Source organism: Schistocerca americana, chromosome 2 (genome assembly GCF_021461395.2).
Source record: "Schistocerca americana isolate TAMUIC-IGC-003095 chromosome 2, iqSchAmer2.1, whole genome shotgun sequence".
Lineage (NCBI taxonomy): Eukaryota > Metazoa > Arthropoda > Insecta > Orthoptera > Acrididae > Schistocerca > Schistocerca americana.
This window is the reverse complement of record NC_060120.1, coordinates 371979187-371998232: the sequence shown is the minus strand read 5'-3', so window position 1 is coordinate 371998232 and position 19046 is coordinate 371979187. Positions and strand designations below refer to the sequence as shown.

The window sequence follows — 19046 nt, the reverse complement described above, 5'->3', positions numbered from 1 at the left end:
GTAAATTTCGCGTCTGTAGCATGTCATCTTCGTGGTGTAGCAATTTTAATGGCGAGTAGTGTATTAAACTGAGTCTACGTGCGATGATACCTTCCAGGTGCCTAACCTTTTTTGTCAGTGTATAGTTCTGGTTGTAGCGTCACTTTACAACTGTGGTGTGCAGGCACCGAGGACCCCTGCTCGGGCCACGCGTGCGCGCGCGGCGCAGAGTGCGTGGAGCGCGGCGGCGCGCCGGTGTGCGAGTGCCCGCGCTGCCCGGCGGAGTTCGCGCCCGTCTGCGGCTCCGACGGCCTCACCTACGGCAACGAGTGCCGCCTGCGCGCCGACGCCTGCCGCCGCGACGCCGACCTCCACCTGCTGCACGACGGGCCCTGCGGTGAGTCCGCGGCCCGACGCTCAAGCTGCTGCTCTGTGCCGCGAAGACAAATTATTTCACCATTTCGTAAGACTAGTCTTTTACAAACTTTCGCCATTAATACATAGTCTTATCACGTCAACCAGAGAGAAGTGAGAAGGAAGGAAGATTAGGGTTTGACTTCCCATTCACATCGAGGTAATAATGAACGAAGCAGAACGTTTCAAGGGTGGGGAAGCAAATCAGCTGTACCCTTTCAAAGGAACCATTTCGACATTTGCCAGGAGCGATTTGGGGAAGTCTTGAAAACCTCAATCTGGAGGCCTAGCACGGATTCTCTCCTCCCGAATGCGAGCCCAGTGTGCTAACCACTGCGCCCTCTTGCTCAAAAAAGAGGGAAGTCTGCATTCGATCTGTGCCTCGTGTGTAACACAAGTACTTTGGCGATATTCAGTTTCTCGCCAAGTTCTCTAGAAGGTCTAATGTGACGTCTGTAGTAAATCACCTTCTCCATCCTAGCAACATTCCTGCAAGAATATGAATGTGTGGTATCTGTACCTTCGAACATGTCAAAAACAACGGACACTGCGGATTCGTATGACTGATTCGCCTCCAAGGGTAATGAATCCCAACCTTCAGTGCAGATGCACATTTACATTCGACCTCCTGTGGGAACCTAAATTTAGCGAGCGTGAAGGACATGGCGGACACTGCAGATAGGTGGCACTACATGGGAGTGTTTTCGAGCGGGGAGCGTGCCGAGATAGCCCGTCCATTTGCCATAAACGCTGTGTCGAGTTGGCGCAATGGTTAACGTCACTGCCTAGCAAGCAGGAGTTTCCACTTGGCAGCTGCACTTCCCGCGTGGGAACTCTCGGTCACTGATGCCATACGATCATTTCCATTTTTGGATGCAAATTGTATTGCCAGCACGGTAGCTCAGCGTGTTCGGTCAGATAGCTGGTTCGCCTCCGTAATAAAAAAAAATGAGTGAAAGGATCAACAACGAACTTGAACGGATGTCATGCGACGTCCGCAACGACTAAGCACAACGATCAACAACGAAAAAAATGAAAAGTAAGCAGGAGATACCGGGTTCGAGTCCCAGTCCAGCACAGATTCTCACTCTGGTTCCGCATAAACCCACGAAATTTCCGACGTCATTAATTCCTTCACTTTCCTTTCTGCCTCATCTACCTTCAATTTACTTACTTCTTGGAAATGCTGCGGTGTCAAGTTTTTCCTTGGCCATACTCTACATGTAGGATGCACACAGTGAGGAATCTGACAAGTGATGTGGGTATCCGAAGCAAGCATTACGTGTAGCTTATGTGCTTGTTGGTGACGATTTTGTTACTCAAAGACGTTCGTGACGCTCTCTTATCGGAATAAAAATTAATCACTGTTTCTCGTCCTCCACGTCATGTTGATGAACTTAATTACAGTTCGTAATGCCACTGGTATTTGCTGCCGGGAGAAACATGTGTGATTATATTACAAACAACGTACATAAAAGTTTTCTACACACATCGTGAAAACCGCTGTGGAGGGTCACCTAAGACATGCAGCTACAAACACCGATGGTGAGACATATTCTGCAAAATGAGATTTATATGAATCTCATACTTTTTTAGGTGGGACACAAACTTCAGCCAAACGATTCCGTAAAGGAGGAAGCTTTTTTGTAGCAATCTGATGGCTACTACTGAATAGGGTTAGTATTTTCCTGAAGATATCATTAGAAGAGACGAAGCGACATTCAGTGAAGCTGTAAGTGTCTGTAGGTTCAGTATCCGCATATGGCGGATGCAAAGGTCACACCTTCATCGTAGTCGAACAGAAGAGCCCAAAATTAAATTTAGCGTTTGGCCGCTTTTTCACCACTGAGAGATTCATCCCAAGATCATAAATTTACATTGCTTAATGCCACATCCCATCCGCAGAGAAGGAGGAAAGTGGCTCATTTTTGAGCATGAACGCACATCAAACAGGACATCCGGAACAGAATTGACATTTGTGAGATTAGTAAACTTAAATGCATTCGCCATAGTTGATACCTTCAGTACATGGAAACCTCATTCATCAGCTCGATTAGTGTTTGAATGCTTCCTGTGCGGTTTGGTATAGGGGAGTGTTACATTCTTCCATTTCAGCGGAGTTGCCGAAATCGAGAATACATCTTGTCAGAAACGTCGATAACAGCCACCGGGGCTGCCTATGGACTGGAGAGCATGTGCTGACCGCGGCAAAGTCTGTCACCTTCCACGCGAGACCCACACACAGTGTATCTTTGCTCAGAGTAGAACTTCAAACTTCCCACTTCCATATGGTGTTAAGATTGCGCATTTATGTTCAGTGTTGACTAAAATATATGCTTATTATATAGTGCAGCAATTAATAGTCGCTCTAAATATCTGATGGCTGTGGTATACTGCAATGAAGAAGACTGAACCAGCCATCTAGCACTCTGCTATCTCCTGAATAATCGTAGATTGTCAGTACATTCAAGAAAATTCGTCTTTTTCGTTGTGATTTCGCTTGTGTTTGTGCACGTGGTGCTGGTGTCTTTGTCATTTGGAGGAAACGTCGCCCTAGTTGAAAACATTGGTAACTCATTGTCTTTTTACCTACTGAGCGTGAAAAATTATGTTTTGGTTTTTTCAGATGGTTGCGAGGGCCACAAATGCAGCCACTACGCTGAGTGCAAAAGCGAAGAATCGGGGAAACCACGGTGTGTCTGTCCCGATGCGTGCAATGACGTAAGTACTACCGCTCCCAGACCTGCAATAATGTAAGTAAAAGACCACAGAGACGTAGAAGTTCTTGTTTCTCGGATATATGTTGGTCTAAATTTGTTCCCAGCTGCTTATTAGTACTGAAATTTCGGCAATGGCTAGATTTATTTATCTGTTGTTGACAACAAACTTCGTAACAATTGCTTTATTTACAGAAACTGTTTTTATGCTCGTTGCTGGTAACACGTGATTGCATCAATTTCATATTATGGATGCAATCACGGTACATTGCACCCCGGCGAGAAAAGTGACGCAAGTCGAAAAACGGCACTTGCAGTTTAATTCACTGAGAAATTCGGATGAAGTTCCCCAGGGTGTAGGAAAAATATAACCGAATATGCAGTGAACAATAGCTGCTTGAAATTTAAATTAATCTTATAGTATTTCAATGTAAGTTCAACAGGATTAATTTTTTTTGTCGAGTTTTCTGTAGTGTTGAGTTTTTCAGTTGTGTTACTGTTTTCGTCTTGGTGCGACATCCACAGCCGAGCACAGAGTGTTTTAGGTGACCAGCCAGCTGTGTGGCTGAAGTGCGCCGTGCGCCTAGCATCTAGACTGTACCAGCACAAATAGTTGGTTTTTGAACGTGTTTTCTTTTTTTATTATTATTATTCCAGTCCTTTGTTTCTCGAGAGGTACTCGATTCCTTATAGTTCTCTGTTTTGCTCATTATTACACTGAACGTGCTAAAGAGATACCTAACGTCCATGATATGGATGCATTTCCGTCACGGAAACTTCCCCAGTCACTTCCCACAGTACACGGTTGGTCGTCAAACATTTCTGCTTAAGAGTCAGTACTGGACTGCAGGGCCGCATATGTACCGATCTTCTTATTAATTGGCAATCTACATCAATCAGTGTGCTGTGACCTCACAATAGAGTAACTATATTAAGAGTGCAATAACTAGGCAGCCATCCACCAAGTACCTATTGTTAGGAGTGGGCACCTTTCGGAACACTTCACGTCGTCTGTTTTCTGTTTGAGATTGCTCCCACCCTCAATGAGCCCGAAGTTTTGACACTGTAATTGCCTGTCGAAGTGTTGTTGTATTGTCTGTGTGAGCGGATGATCAAGAGGTTATAACAATAATTGTACTTATATTTAAATGCATTAGGCAATATGAAACACGATCACAAAAGTTTAACTAAGTGTTTTGAATGTCATTTTTCTGCTACTCATTGCTCTTTATTACAACAGCCTTAAGTTTATTTCATATTTCTTTCCAGAAATACGTACCACATTTGAAGATGATCTCTATAATACATATTCACGAATACATATTACTTCCGTTTGAAGTTTGTAACAGAGCAGTAGATCGGTAATAGACACATGTGCCCATGACTTGTCAGCGCCGGAAGACAAAAAATAAAACACTCCCCCTATCAAGTCCCCTCACCCCGCAGTAGCAACGCTATTTAACCCTCTGCTCCTGATGCTAGCAACCAACTTTCAATAGCTCACGATCGAATTCACGAATGTCAATTAAAATTAAGAACATCTTAAAATATTACTGTCTCCGTATGTCTGTTCGTTATTGAGCAGGAAAGGTACATTCACAGGCTGGTACACTATGTGATCAAAAGTATCCAGACACCTGACTGAAAATTGCTTACAAGTTCGTTGCGTCCTCTATAGGTAATGCTGGAATTCAGTATGGTGTTAGCCCACACTTAGTCTTGATGGCAACTTCCAATCTCGCAGGCATACGTTCAGTCAGGTGCTGGAAGTTTCTTGGGGAAGGGCAGCCCATTACGGAGTGCTACACTGAGGGGAGGTATCGATGTCGGTCAGTGAGGCCTGGCACGAAGTCGGCGTTCCATAGCATTCCAGAGGTGTTCTGTAAGATTCAGGTCAGGACTCTGTGCACCACTGCACCACTGCACCAAAGACCGTGCATAATGAACAAGCGTTCAATCTTCTTGAAAGATGCAATCGCCATCCCCGAATTGCTCTTAAGCAGTGGGAAGCAAGAAGGTGCTTAAAACATCAATGTAGGTCTGCGTTGTGATAGTGCCACACAAAACAATAAGGGGTGTAAGCCCCATCCACGGAAAACACGACCACACCATAACACCACGGCCTCCGAATTTTACTGTTGGCACTACACACGCTGGCAGATAACGTTCACCGGGCATTCGCCATATCCACACACTGCCATCGGATCGCCACATTGTGTACTGTGATTCGTGACTCCATACAACGTTTTACCACTGTTCAATCGTCCAATATTTACGCTTCTTACACCAAGCGAGGCGTCGTTTGGCATTTACCGACGTGTGGCTTATAAGCAGTCGCTCCTAACTGTCATAGTACATGCAGTGGATCCTGATTCAGTTTGGAATTCCTGTGTGATGGTCTGGATAGAAGTCTGCCTATTACGCATTACAATCCTCTTCAACTGTCGCGCCGGCCGAAGTGACCGTGCGGTTAAAGGCGCTGCTGTCTGGAACCGCAAGACCGCTACGGTCGCAGGTTCGAATCCTGCCTCGGGCATGGATGTTTGTGATGTCCTTAGGTTAGTTAGGTTTAACTATTTCTAAGTTCTAGGGGACTAATGACCTCAGCAGTTGAGTCCCATAGTGCTCAGAGCCATTTGAACCATTCAACTGTCGGCTGTCTCTGTCAGTTAACAGACGAGGTCAGCCTGTACGCTTTTGTTATGTACGTGTCCCTTCACGTTTCCACTTCACTATCACATAGGAAGCAGTAGACCTAGGGATGTTTAGGAGTGTGGAAATCTCGCTTACAGACGTATGACACAAGCGACACCCAATCACCTGACGACGTTCGAAGTCCGTGAGTTCCGCGGAGCGCCCCATTCTGCCCTCTCACGATGTCTAATGACTACTGAGGTCGCTGATATGGAGTACCTGGCAGTAGGTGGCAGCACTATGCACCTAATATGAAAAACGTATGTTTTAGGAGTGTCTGGATACTTTTGACCACATAGTGTAGTAACTAGATGCTAGTCGTTATAAAATACGGCTGAGAACTACGGGTCAAAAGAACATTTGGTTCGGGCCACATGCGGCCACTGGTTTAGAGAGTTTCCGACGTTCATCATTAGAATGTGATTTAATCCCATAAGCTTTTTGTGGAAATGGTGTCGCAATCGGCACGCTGCTTTGTGAAATAGATTTGTCACCACCTTCGCATCATAAAATGCAACAACTTACAAAATCATCAAGGACTTCATAAGATATTATAATCTACATACATATTTGTCTTTTTCCAGGGGGGGGGGGGGGGTCTGTACTATACGACGGACTGTCTCTCAAACGATAGCGTCCTAACGACTTATTGCTTAATCCTCACCGGTACATTTTGGAAGACACCGTATAAGCAGAAAAATTTTTGTATTTTTACTATTATTCATCTCTCCTCTCCATAATCTAAAGGAATTGCACTCATATCAGTTATCATGATGTGCTAGTCTCTTCTGTTTCAAACTCCTATGTTATCTGTATGTCTTTACATGAATTTGTTTTCATCTATCACATACGTAACATGGCTTTATGGCATGTATATCAAACATCAATACATCTGAATATAAAAAGTCAGTCGGATAAGACTACAGGAATTTGGTTACCAGAGAAGTGCTCTTCCAGCTTTCAGTCAATACTTCTGGTTGTATGTTATCTTATTAAAAGATCGCACAGCTACGTCATGTAACGAGAAACATGATGTTCGAGAATGAAAGCTTAACCAAAATGATGAAGCGTGCTTTCATGACAATATTCTTTAGATCATAACGTTGCGCTCTCCAACATCTTTTCTCCCAGTAAAAGATGTAGTGCGTCCAGCAGCGCTAGTTGCATAAGCTGACGTACATACATCTTGTGAAACAGCATACGTAAATTTGAATGTATGTATCTTGATCATGAGCGCAGACATCTTCCACGGGCAACAGAGCTCCATATGCAGCAGTGTTTTCTAATCTGTTGTAAAAAAACGCTGCTCTGGTAGCCGCTTAGACTTTGAACTGTTTACATGTAGCAAGGCAACAGGCCTCAGTGGGAGCCGTGGTATAAACGTCCATATCAGGCGTGCAGACCCATGGTTTTCACAATGGTTATTCACAAGTGTGTCACTACTCCATCCACGATACATTATCAACATAGACACGGTTCACAAAATTACCTGTCTCAATTTTAATGTCTCCCCCCTCCCCATCCTCCTTGTCTGAAAGCCGACGGTTACCCCTTTTTGCTTTACAGATAAGTCGCTTCCTTTATCCTTGACAGCAGAGCAATGTGCCCACTGAGAACCCCTGTTGTACAGCGTTTGCAAAACGACATTGACAAACATCGAGGGGCTTTAGAGCGTGTGTTGAGGAAAAAATTGAGGATAGCAACTTCTGTCCGGAAACGTCACCCACCTCCATTACGGAGAGTGGAAGTTATACCGACCAACACTTGCCGCTAGGCAACCCCTGACGGAGTGCAGGTAAAGGATGTCCCTTAAAAAACGCAACTTTTGAGTGCATAATAACATAAAAATTTATTCCTGCAATTAATTAATTTACATATTAATGCAATGCTACCTGTGGTTATGCATGAAATATGATATTACTCAAAAGCCCTCCATGTTTATTCTTACGACTAAATATTTCATAACTTTTCAGCGTAACTGCATCTCTCATTCTGAAATTACACGCTGCTTATCGTTCTTAGACTCTGGAAGTTATTACCGTTTATTGGCGTACACACGAGGCTTCAGATGCCCCCACAGAAAGAAATCACATGGTGTCGCATCGCAAGACCTGAGCGGCCAGTTCAAGTCACTGTTTCGAGAAATTGCCCCCAGAGGAAAGCTCTCTCATAATTTTCTGTATGTCCATCCTTGTGACTGGAGGCCTGGAGGACTACGGCCGTTCACTATGGTAAGAAAATGAAACACCAACAGCAGTCCTTATGATGTCATTTATTTTACAGCTACCATTGTCTGCGCTTCAACGCGCCATTTTCAGGCCTCAGCTGATGCTGAAGGAGTTAATACCATCCGTATACACGATGCATCTGTGGCCAACATAACTGCTTTACGCAGACTACCTGTAACTGTGATTTTGTCTCTACAATCATCAACTGTCAGCTGTCTCTAGTAATTGGTCCATTGTTGCAATTGATGTGTGACAGCTTGTACCATCTTGCTGAAACCAAACCTCTGCAGCAGTCAAACTATCCAGTTCAGATCACAAAAACTCAGTTTATATGCTGTGGTAGCGCATTCGTTGTGACTGCAATGATTTCTCCTTAATTACTCTAGGGTTTTCTGTGTCCAAAAGCATGCAATTTTGCTTACTCACTAAGCCATTCAGCAGAAAGTGCGCGTTATCAGTGAAAATTACTTTTTTGGTGAAATTGTTGTCCGCTATTTATTTCGCAAGCACCCAATGGGCAAATGCTTGTAGATTTTCGTAATCGTTTGACCTTAATTCTAGTGTCACTTGGATTTTGTTGGCCAAAAGGTGCAGGTCTTCTTTCAGAATTCGTTGAATGCTGGTCCTGAGATAATTGTGAACTTCAGCGAATAGATTTCCGCTGGCTTACTGCAATATTATCACTCACGATGGCGATGTTTATCGCAGAACGGCTGACATGAGTCGCTCCCTTTCTCGAGAAGGGTCGTCGAATAGACACACAACCGAATTGGTTTTCTGAAATTTACCAATCAGTCTCATCACAGTAGATTATTCGGTGCATTAAACGAAGCCAAAATTAGTGTAAGGAGAGATATGCTTTCAACGAATACGAAACTAAAACTCTAACTACCAACTTGACAGAAAATCCTAAGAAGATCTGGTCTTGTAATAAATCACTAAACGGCTCAAAGCCATCGGCCCAAACACTCTGCGACTATAATGATACTGAAGCAGAAAATGACACAGAAAAGACCGAAATGCTAAATGTCTTTTTTCAGAACTGTTTCACATAGGAAGACACACAGTAGTTTCTCGTTTAAATCGTTGCACGAACGACAAAATGACAGCTATCGGAATAAGAGACCAAGGGATAAAAAAGCAATTGAAATCGCTGAACAGATCAAAAGGCCACTGGACCTGACGTGATACCAATTCAGTTCCACACAGAATATGCGAAAGAACTTGGCCCTCTTCTAGCAGCTGTGTGCCGTAAGTCCCTCGAGGAGCGAAGAGTTCCTAATGATTGGAAAAAAGCGCAAGTCGCTCCCTTTCTCGAGAAGGGTCGTCGAATAGTCACACAAAGCTATAAGCCTATATCTCTGACATCGATCTGCTGTAGAATTTTTGAACACGTTTTATACTCGCGTATTGTGACATTTCTGCAGAACAAAAATCTCCTGTGTAGGAACCAACATGGGTTCCGAAAACAACGGGCGTTTGAAACGCAGCTGTCTCTGTTCGCCCACGAGACACAGAGAGCAGCAGAAACAGGCGCCCAGGTCGATGCCGTGTTCCCTGACTTCCGAAAGGCTTTCGATATAGTCGCGCACGGCCTCCTAATGAACAAAATACAAGCTTACGGAATATCAGTTCAGGTATGTGAGTGGATTGAAGAGTTTCTAGAAAACGGCACACAGCTTGTCACTCTGAACGAAGAGAAGTCTTCAGACGTGAAAGTAACTTCGGGAGTGCCCCAGGAGAGTTTTACAGGACCATTAACACACACAAATAATCAAGTGGATAGGAAGTTCATGACGCTTTTGGCGGATGATGCTGTCGTATCAGAGAAGTCGCGGCGCTAGAAAACCTTCGTGAAATGCTGGAATATCTGCTGAGTATCGACGCTTGGTGCAGGAAGTGGCAATTGGCCCTCAACGCAAATAAATATAAAGTGCTGCGAATACAAATAGAGGAAGACGCTCTACTGTATGATTACAAAATTGCGGAACAATCACTGGAATCAGTTACTCCCACAAAATATCTAGGAGTCTGCGTACGGAGCAATTTGAAGTGGAATGACCACATAAAATTAACCACCAGTAAGGCAGATGCCAGATTGAGATTCTTTGGAAGAATCCTTATGACATGTAGTTCATCAAGGACGGTACTTACTCACAGAACACTCGTTCGACCAATACTTGAATACTGTTCGTCAGTATGCCATCCGTATCAGATAGGACTGATAAAGGAAACAGAGAAGGTCCAAAGAAGATCAGCACATCTCGTTACAGGTTCATTTAGTACGTTCGAAATCATCAGGGAAACGCTCAGCCAACTTCAGTGGCAGACGCTGCTAGACAGGCGTTCAGCATCACGTTGTGGTCTACTGTTAAAGTTCCCAGAGCATACGTTCCTAGAAGAGTCAACCAGTATATCGTTTCCTCCTATGTGTATCTCGCGAAAAGGCCATGAAGATAAAATGAGAGAGATTCGAGCCCACAAGGCGACTTACCATCAAACGTTCTTCCCGTTAACGATATGCGACTAGAACAGGAAAAAGAGGAAAGTGACACTGGTACAGTAAGCACCCTCCGCCACACGCCGTAATGTAGGTTGCGGAGTATAGATATAGATATAGGTTACGTTACGTTGATCAAACGGGTCCATGGATTTTTCAAACAGTCTCTGCACAACATTCATCACATTTGTAATTAGTTTTCACTACGAAAACACGTCGTGAAGCGCTCCAGTACTAACCACAAAGACAATAGATGAAAACTCATGCAACGTTAAGTGCTACCAACTTACTCGATAAGAAACGGCGGAAATTTCAAGAGTTGCCTTTTCATGTGACGCGTTCTACGTCACCCAGACATGGGTTCCGATCCTCAATTTGTTGCTTTAAACATCCTCAACATAAATCCTAATGTTTGTTGGTTTACATTTGTTACATTCCGTATGACTTGGATGGTTTACTTCAAGTGACATATGCAACTCACGATATATGCGCTCTTCGTTTCTTGGATGTGATCGTAATACTTGAGAGTATATGAGCGTCATGAACACTTTTAGGGACAAATTCTTTCTCTGGAAATTAATGTTCTGGAAATACCCCTTTATAACAGTCATTAAAGTAGTGTACAAATGAAATTTTAGAACACGAGTCTTTGTGAGAAATCAGAAGTTGTGATGTGGCGTTTCTGCGCAGGCGCCCAGCCCGGTGTGCGGGACGGACAACGCGACCTACACCAGCCTGTGCGAGCTGCAGAAGGCGTCGTGCGAGAGGCAGCAGCCCGTCTCCGTGGCGCACGACGGACAGTGCGGTAAGCCAACTCCCTGTACTCGCCACAGCCCTCCAGGGCTCCATCCGCACTCCTCGCTGAGTTCGAGAACATCCGACCTCTCCCAGAAGCTCACTCTACGCTTTGGAGGTATCATTTCTCATTCTACACACGTCTCCACTTAACTACATGTTTGTAATTTTAGTGACGAACAGTTCAGAAAGTAAGTTCCATTGGTCGACCCTAACAGTACTGCAATTTAGCTACAATTTCGAACATGCGTCTTGAAGTGATTGCTTTATGGATCGAATTATACAACGTGGATCGTACCAGAGGGTATTTCATAAGGTTTAGACGATTGAAATTTCAATAACACACAAATTAATTGCGACACAAAGTTGAACTTTTTATATAAGATACAAAATTTATTCAAGTTTATTTCTGAAATAGTACATCAGAAAAACGACGACCATTCGAGGCTACACAATACTCGAAGCGTTTCGCCCAGATTTTGAACACATCTTTCGTAACTGCTGGAGGAATTCTGAAAATTTTATCGTGAATTCGATCTTTCAGCTGTTGCAAGCTTCTCGGCAGGTAGGAGTACACTCTCGCCTTCAAATAACCCCCTGGGTAACAGTGTGGCACTGTTAAATCAGGCGAGTAAGGTGACAATTCAACACAAGCGCGTCTGGAAATTATGCGGTTACCAAACGCTTCACGGAGTACTTGGATGCGTAGCACGTTCAGCGTTTGGACACATATTCGTGACGAGAGGCCCGCTGTGGCCGAGCGGTTCTAGGCGCTTCAGTCTGGAACCGCGCGGCCGCTACGGTCGCAGGTTCGAATCCTGCCTCCGGCATGGATGTGTGTGATGTCCTTAGGTTAGTTAGGTTTAAGTAGTTCTAAGTTCTAGGGGACTGATGACCTCAGATGTTAAGTCCCATTGTGCTCAGAGCCATTTGACCATTTTTTTTTTCTTTTTCGTGACGAACTACGCGGGATTGTCTGTAAACTACTATTTACCAGTTCGCTGTTCTCGTGAGTTTCGACTGCTTTTTAAGGCCCGGTTGACTTTCAATTCGATGCAGTGGCAGCTGCACGGAAGTTTCTTACTCAATTCAATATTGTTCCACCAAGAGGAATTGGGTATTGCGCCTGATGGTTACGAAAGGCACGTTTCCCGCACACGACAGATTGGCCGTTGCAAAAATGTCACTCCACTGCGAACGCACGTCGTTGCTTCGTTCAGTACCAAAGATGTACACATCGCGCTGTTAACCTGGTCACGCTTGCCTGTTAGCCAGGCAGGCAAGCTACTGCACATTAGTAGGTTGCTTTACTTCCATCCAAGCCAACCTGTGCCCAACCCAAGCAGGCTACGGGAGTCTAGCTAATCTGCCCGTCTCGTCGCTGTGCCGTGCTGAGTAGCAGTTTATTCTGTAGCGTTACGAGTAGCGTTCGGAAGTTGATAAAAGGAACAGAGTATCACAAAACGTATGTCAATGAAATATGTATTCATTCCTTGTTATTGCAGGCCAGAAAATGGCGGAGTTTATTTGTCTTTTTTTCCTTAATTCAGACTTATTTATTTATTTCGATATGAACGATGTGCTCTGCAACTTCATCCTCTTTCGACTAGTACTGCGTATTCCAATTCGAACTATCATCAGGTCACCCCTAATACACGATTTCTGCAGTGATGAGAGCCATTTCTGAAAGTCGAGATCCTTTGCACTTAAGGACCTGAAGATGTTTATAATAGTGAAACGCCAACTAAAGTAAGGCTCTGGAGCTTAGTTTCTGTAACTTTAGTTCACAAATGTGAGCACCGTTATACCAATTTTAATTTTTTTTTCAGGATGTGTATTGCGCTTCCATTAATTCATTCTAAGTGCCCCAAATAGTTCATTGTAAGTTACCCAAATGCTTTTTAGCAGACACGAAGTCCGATTTTCTTATTATGTTAATCTAAAATGTACACGTCTGCAAGAAGAAGTTTTTCTTTCGTACTAAGCTTTCTTTGCGCTACGTTGCGTACAACTTGAACGTGGTTTTTAATATCCACTGAGGCATATTTTTTTTCCTTTTTCAATCACTTCAAACAAGAATACGTAATGCGTATTGACAAGAAAGAAGTATGCTATTGTTGCTTCCCCAGATCCTTATCGAAACTTGGCCCTCATGGAAGTCAAATCGGTAAGAAAGTCTAACACAACTGTCAATTGTGGGATTCAGGAAGTGATTCAGTTGTTAAAAGTCAAGACTGGAATAGAATTTCAGTGTCTGTTGCATTATTGAGAAAGGAGACCTCTTTTGGAAATGTGGTTCTCAGGTGAGTGGATGTTCTGTACGCGTTGTGAGAATGTCCACAAGGAAGAGCACAATGGGCGAACTTCATAAGGAGTGAGGAACCAGCTGGAAAAATTGACGGGCCGCTTATCGTCAACATACGTTTCACGATCGTATCTTTGTTTTTTCTACAAAAACTGGAGTTAATTGTAGGATAGCCAATGTCGAGCCAAGTGAATATAGTGGTTGAGCTCAAACTCTTGTGACATTTTCTGAATTGATGGCTCAATAGACATACAGGCCGTGTCACATTCTTTTGACTATTTTAATGTTGAAAAATGCGCCCTGAAAACAAGTTGTAGCGGCGGTGGCGGCGTCTATTAGTACTATGCAGTGTCAAATTTCATCCCATATAAAGGTCAATCACCATGTTGCACTGATGAGAAGTGTAAAAATTCACCTTCCACCCTACCTGCCCCTATATGCGCCGCAACCATTAAAACAGCTCAACCTGCCGCAACGGAGACACAAGAGTGGTTAAAGACAGTGGTTAATGCAGGCCAGGTTGGTTTTCCGCCAGCCTGGTAAGCTCCACGGAACCCGTTCAGCCTGCTGCACCTAGCAGCAGGTAGCTCTGTCAATCCAACGTGACTACAGAACAGTCAGGTTTGTGTTTGCGTAAGTAGTTTCACTGCGGCTCATTTATGATGACGGTGGGAGCAGAAAAATGAACAAACTACGCTTAAAGGAGATTCGGGAGAAACTACGAACTGAGGAGTATTTTCCAGTCACAAAACAGAGCCTAAATCCAGTAGGGGAAAAAGCGTCGTGTACTTGTAAGGCTGCTTCATATAAATCGGGAGGTGTCTCGCAATACAACTTGAGTAAAAATGTTACTAAACACTCATTCGTCAATCTCGAGTATGTTACGACAGTTTTGTAAAGTTGACCAGCAGTTTCCTCAGTCTACAACTTTTTGTAAAGAGGACAAACACTTAGTGGAAATGTTTGCTAAGCACTTGACGACATTTAGCAGTACATAGGCCTTCTAAATTTAGGGCATACATTGATTGACAAAGGAAAAAAAAATGCCTCAGTGGATATTAAAAACCACGTTCAAGTTGTACGCAACGTAGCGCAAAGAAAGCTTAGTACGAAAGAAAAACTTCTTCTTGCAGACGTGTACATTTTAGATTAACATAATAAGAAAATCGGACTTCGTGTCTGCTAAAAAGCATTTGGGTAACTTACAATGAACTATTTGGGGCACTTAGAATGAATTAATGGAAGCGCAATACACATCCTGAAAAAAAAATTAAAATTGGTATAACGGTGCTCACATTTGTGAACTAAAGTTACAGAAACTAAGCTCCAGAGCCTTACTTTAGTTGGCGTTTCACTATTATAAACATCTTCAGGTCCTTAAGTGCAAAGGATCTCGACTTTCAGAAATGGCTCTCATCACTGCAGAAATCGTGTATTAGGGGTGACCTGATGATAGTTCGAATTGGAATACGCAGTACTAGTCGAAAGAGGATGAAGTTGCAGAGCACATCGTTCATATCGAAATAAATAAATAAGTCTGAATTAAGGAAAAAAAGACAAATAAACTCCGCCATTTTCTGGCCTGCAATAACAAGGAATGAATACATATTTCATTGACATACGTTTTGTGATACTCTGTTCCTTTTATCAACTTCCGAACGCTACTCGTAACGCTACAGAATAAACTGCTACTCAGCACGGCACAGCGACGAGACGGGCAGATTAGCTAGACTCCCGTAGCCTGCTTGGGTTGGGCACAGGTTGGCTTGGATGGAAGCAGTCGCAACTCACAAGAACAGCGAACGGGTAAATAGTAGTTTACAGACAATCCCGCGTAGTTCATCACGAAAAAGAAAAAAAAATGGTCAAATGGCTCTGAGCACAATGGGACTTAACATCTGAGGTCATCAGTCCCGTAGAACTTAGAACTACTTAAACCTAACTAACCTAAGGACATCACACACATCCATGCCGGAGGCAGGATTCGAACCTGCGACCGTAGCGGCCGCGCGGTTCCAGACTGAAGCGCCTAGAACTGCTCGGCCACCACAGCCGGCGTGCCTAATTTACTAGTTGACAAACCCGGCATTGCCCGGGTACTCATTTTGTCAGTTTTCTACTAAAAACGAAAAAAAAGTAACACTACTTATAGTGAAGTCTGAAAAAAATTTCATTTCCATGTATCCGTGAAAACACATTCTATCTTTTGAAACAGTCGTACAAAGAAATATGCATAATGAAGAAACGTATCGAAATCAAGAAACAAGATCGCAAGTAGTTTCTGTACACTGGGGGCAGCTGCTTCGCGTGTCTGCAATGCGATTTTGTAAATGTCTCTGTGACAACGCCTGTTCATAGCTCTCTAGACGGCTATCGTTTTCGTCTATAGCTGCTTGATCTTCGCAGTTGAAAGCTGTCAAAAGTGCCGCCAGGTGTTTGGGATTTCCTAAAGCTAACTTGACGGTGGGAGTGTGTAAGTAGTAAAGAACAAAAAATGGCTCTGAGCACTATGGGACTTAACTTCTGAGGTCATCAGTCGCCTAGAACTTACAACTAATTAAACCTAACTAACCTAAGGACATCACACACATCCATGCCCGAGGCAGGATTCGAACCTGCGACCGTAGCGGTCGCTCGGTTCCAGACTGTAGCGCCTAGAACCGCACGGCTACTCCGGCCGGCAGTAAAGAACAGAAACATTAAAACTTCCTGCATGATGCGGCAATTTTCATTTATCTTACTGTTTATTACGTCATATCTCTTGAACTGTGTGTCGCGCATTGATGTATTTGTGTAGATGCTTTCAGCGGTGTATTTGGATACTATCAGCGAAAGACACTGACGGAAAAAATCGCAACACCAAGAAGGAGTTGTGCGCCATAAACGAAAATTGGTAGACGTGTTTCTACATCGGAAAGAGGATGTCCACTTAAATTTCGAGCAAGTCGCATACGAGTGGCGTTAGTGGCGCTAGTAGTGCCACTATGGGGATGCAAATCAGGTTAGCTTTCAATACACGCTGTAACGGTCGTGAGCATTAATTACATTTGAAACTGGACGTGGTGCGTTGATGTTAGTCAAGAATGCCTTTAAGGCGACAAAGACGCTATCTTCAGCACCTCATTGTGTTTGAACGAGGTTGTAAAATAGGGGAAGCTGCATGCTTCTTCCGCGATACTGCAGAAAGACCTGACAGGAATGTAGCCACTGTACTTGACTGAGGGCAGCGGCTGTCACGATAATGTAGGGTCACAAGAAGACCAGACTCCGGATCGCCAAGTGGCATTACCGAGAGGGCTCTGGCTCTGGCGAATCATAACTGTATCTGCAGCAGCAATCTGAGCAGCTGTTGGCACCACAGTGACACAACGAACTGTTACGAATCGGTTACTTCAAGTACAGTTCCGAGCCAGATGCCCTGTAGCGTGCATTCCACAGCCCCCAACCACCGCCATTTGCGACTTCAGTGGTATCAAGCGAGACGTTGCCCGATGGCATGGTGGAGATCTGTTGTGTTTTCTGATCAAATGTAGTTCTGCCTCGGTGTCAGCGATGGATGTGTGATGGTTAGGAAGAGACCAGTTGAGGGCCTACAAACAACCTGTCTGAGTGCTAGAAACACTGGATCTACACCTAGAGTTATGGCCTGAGATGCGATTTCGTATGACAAGAGTAGCACTCCCGAGGTTACCCTAAGCATTCCGACTGCAAAACTGTACGTCAATCTGGTGATTCAACCTGTTGTGCTTCCATTCATGAACAGCAGTCCAGGGGACGTTTTCCATCAGGATAACGATCGCCCACATACCGCTTTTGCAACCCAATATGCTCTACAGAGTGAAAAAATGTTGCATCGGCCTGCGCGATCACCAATCGAGCACATATGCGACGTCACCGGACGACAACTCCAGCGTCATCCAGTACTAATATTAACCGTCCCTGTACTGACCGACCAAGTGCAACAGGCATGGAACTCTGTTCCACAAACTGACATCCAGCTCCTGTACAACAAACTGCATTCACGTTTACATGCTTGCATTCAACATTCTGTCGATTACACCGCTTATTAATGTACCAGCACTTCACATTAGCTGTGGCTTACCTCGCGGCTATATAAATCTCTTATCCCGAAATGTTAATACTTAAATATCTTACCTAGATAAATGTATTCTCGAAATTTCATTACTCCACAATAATTTATTTTTGTGTTCTGATTCTTTCCCATCAGTGTATATTGCGAGTAGAGTTAGTAGCTAAGATGTAATAAATTAAAACGTGACGCAGTTTTCGACGCATCTCAGTGTTTCTGACGTTATATCTCCGAGACTGTGACAGGTAGGTGGGTCTTCCTCCATAGCGATTGTTGACTAACACCAAGGGAAAGCCGGCCGGTGTGGCCGAGCGGTTCTAGGCGCTACAGTCTGGAATCGCGAGACCGCTACGGTCGCAGGTCCGAATCTTGCCTCGGGCATGGATGTGTGTGATGTCCTTAGGTTGGTTAGGTTTAAGTAGTTCTAAGTTGTAGGGGACTGATGACCTCAGATGTTAAGTCCCGTAGTACTCAGAGCCATTTGAACCATTTGAACCAGGAAGGGAAGTGTGTACCAAATTCGACTGAACTCTGTAGAACGGTTTAGGAGAAGATGTGGGACGTACACACACACACACACACACGTCTATGCATAAATAAGCAATTTAAAATACACTGAAACGCCAGATAAACGTATAGGTATGCGTATTCAAATACAGATGTAAACAGGCAGAATACGGCGGTGCACTGCGATTGGTAACGCCTGTATAAGACAAGCGTCTGGCGCAATTGTTAGATCGGTTGCTGCTGCTACAGTGTCAGGTTATCAGAATTTAAGTGAGTTTGAACGTTGTGTTATAGTCGGCGCATGAGCGATGCGACAGAGCATTTCCGAGGTAGGGATGGAGTGGGGATTTTCCAATACGGCCATTTCACGAGTGTACCATGAATATCAGGAATCCGGTAAAACATCAAATCTCCGACGTCGTTGGGGCCGGAGAAAGGTCCGGGACCGACGACGACTGAAAGGAATCGTTCATCCTGACAGACGTGCAACCCTTCTGTGAATTGCTGCAGATTTCAATGATAGGCCATCAACAAGTGTCAGCGTGCGAAAGATTCAACGAAACATCATCGATATGGGCTAAAGGCCCACTCGTGTACCCTTAAAGACTGCACGACACAAAACTTTACGCCTCGCATGTGCCTGTCAACACCGACATTGGACTGCTGATAACTGGAAACGTGTTGCCTGGTAGGACGAGTCTGGTTTCAGATTGTATCGAGAGGATGGACGTGTGCGGATATGGAGACAACCTCATGAATGCATGTCAGCAGAGACTGTTCAAGTTGGTGGATGCTCTGTAATGGCGTTAATGGCGTG

The 19046-nt window shown here is 44.2% G+C and overlaps 1 pseudogene; it reads left to right on the top strand.

The window, feature by feature from the left end:
* The window catches only part of LOC124594029, a 352828-nt pseudogene that overhangs the window by 79527 nt on the left and 254255 nt on the right, over positions 1–19046 (top strand).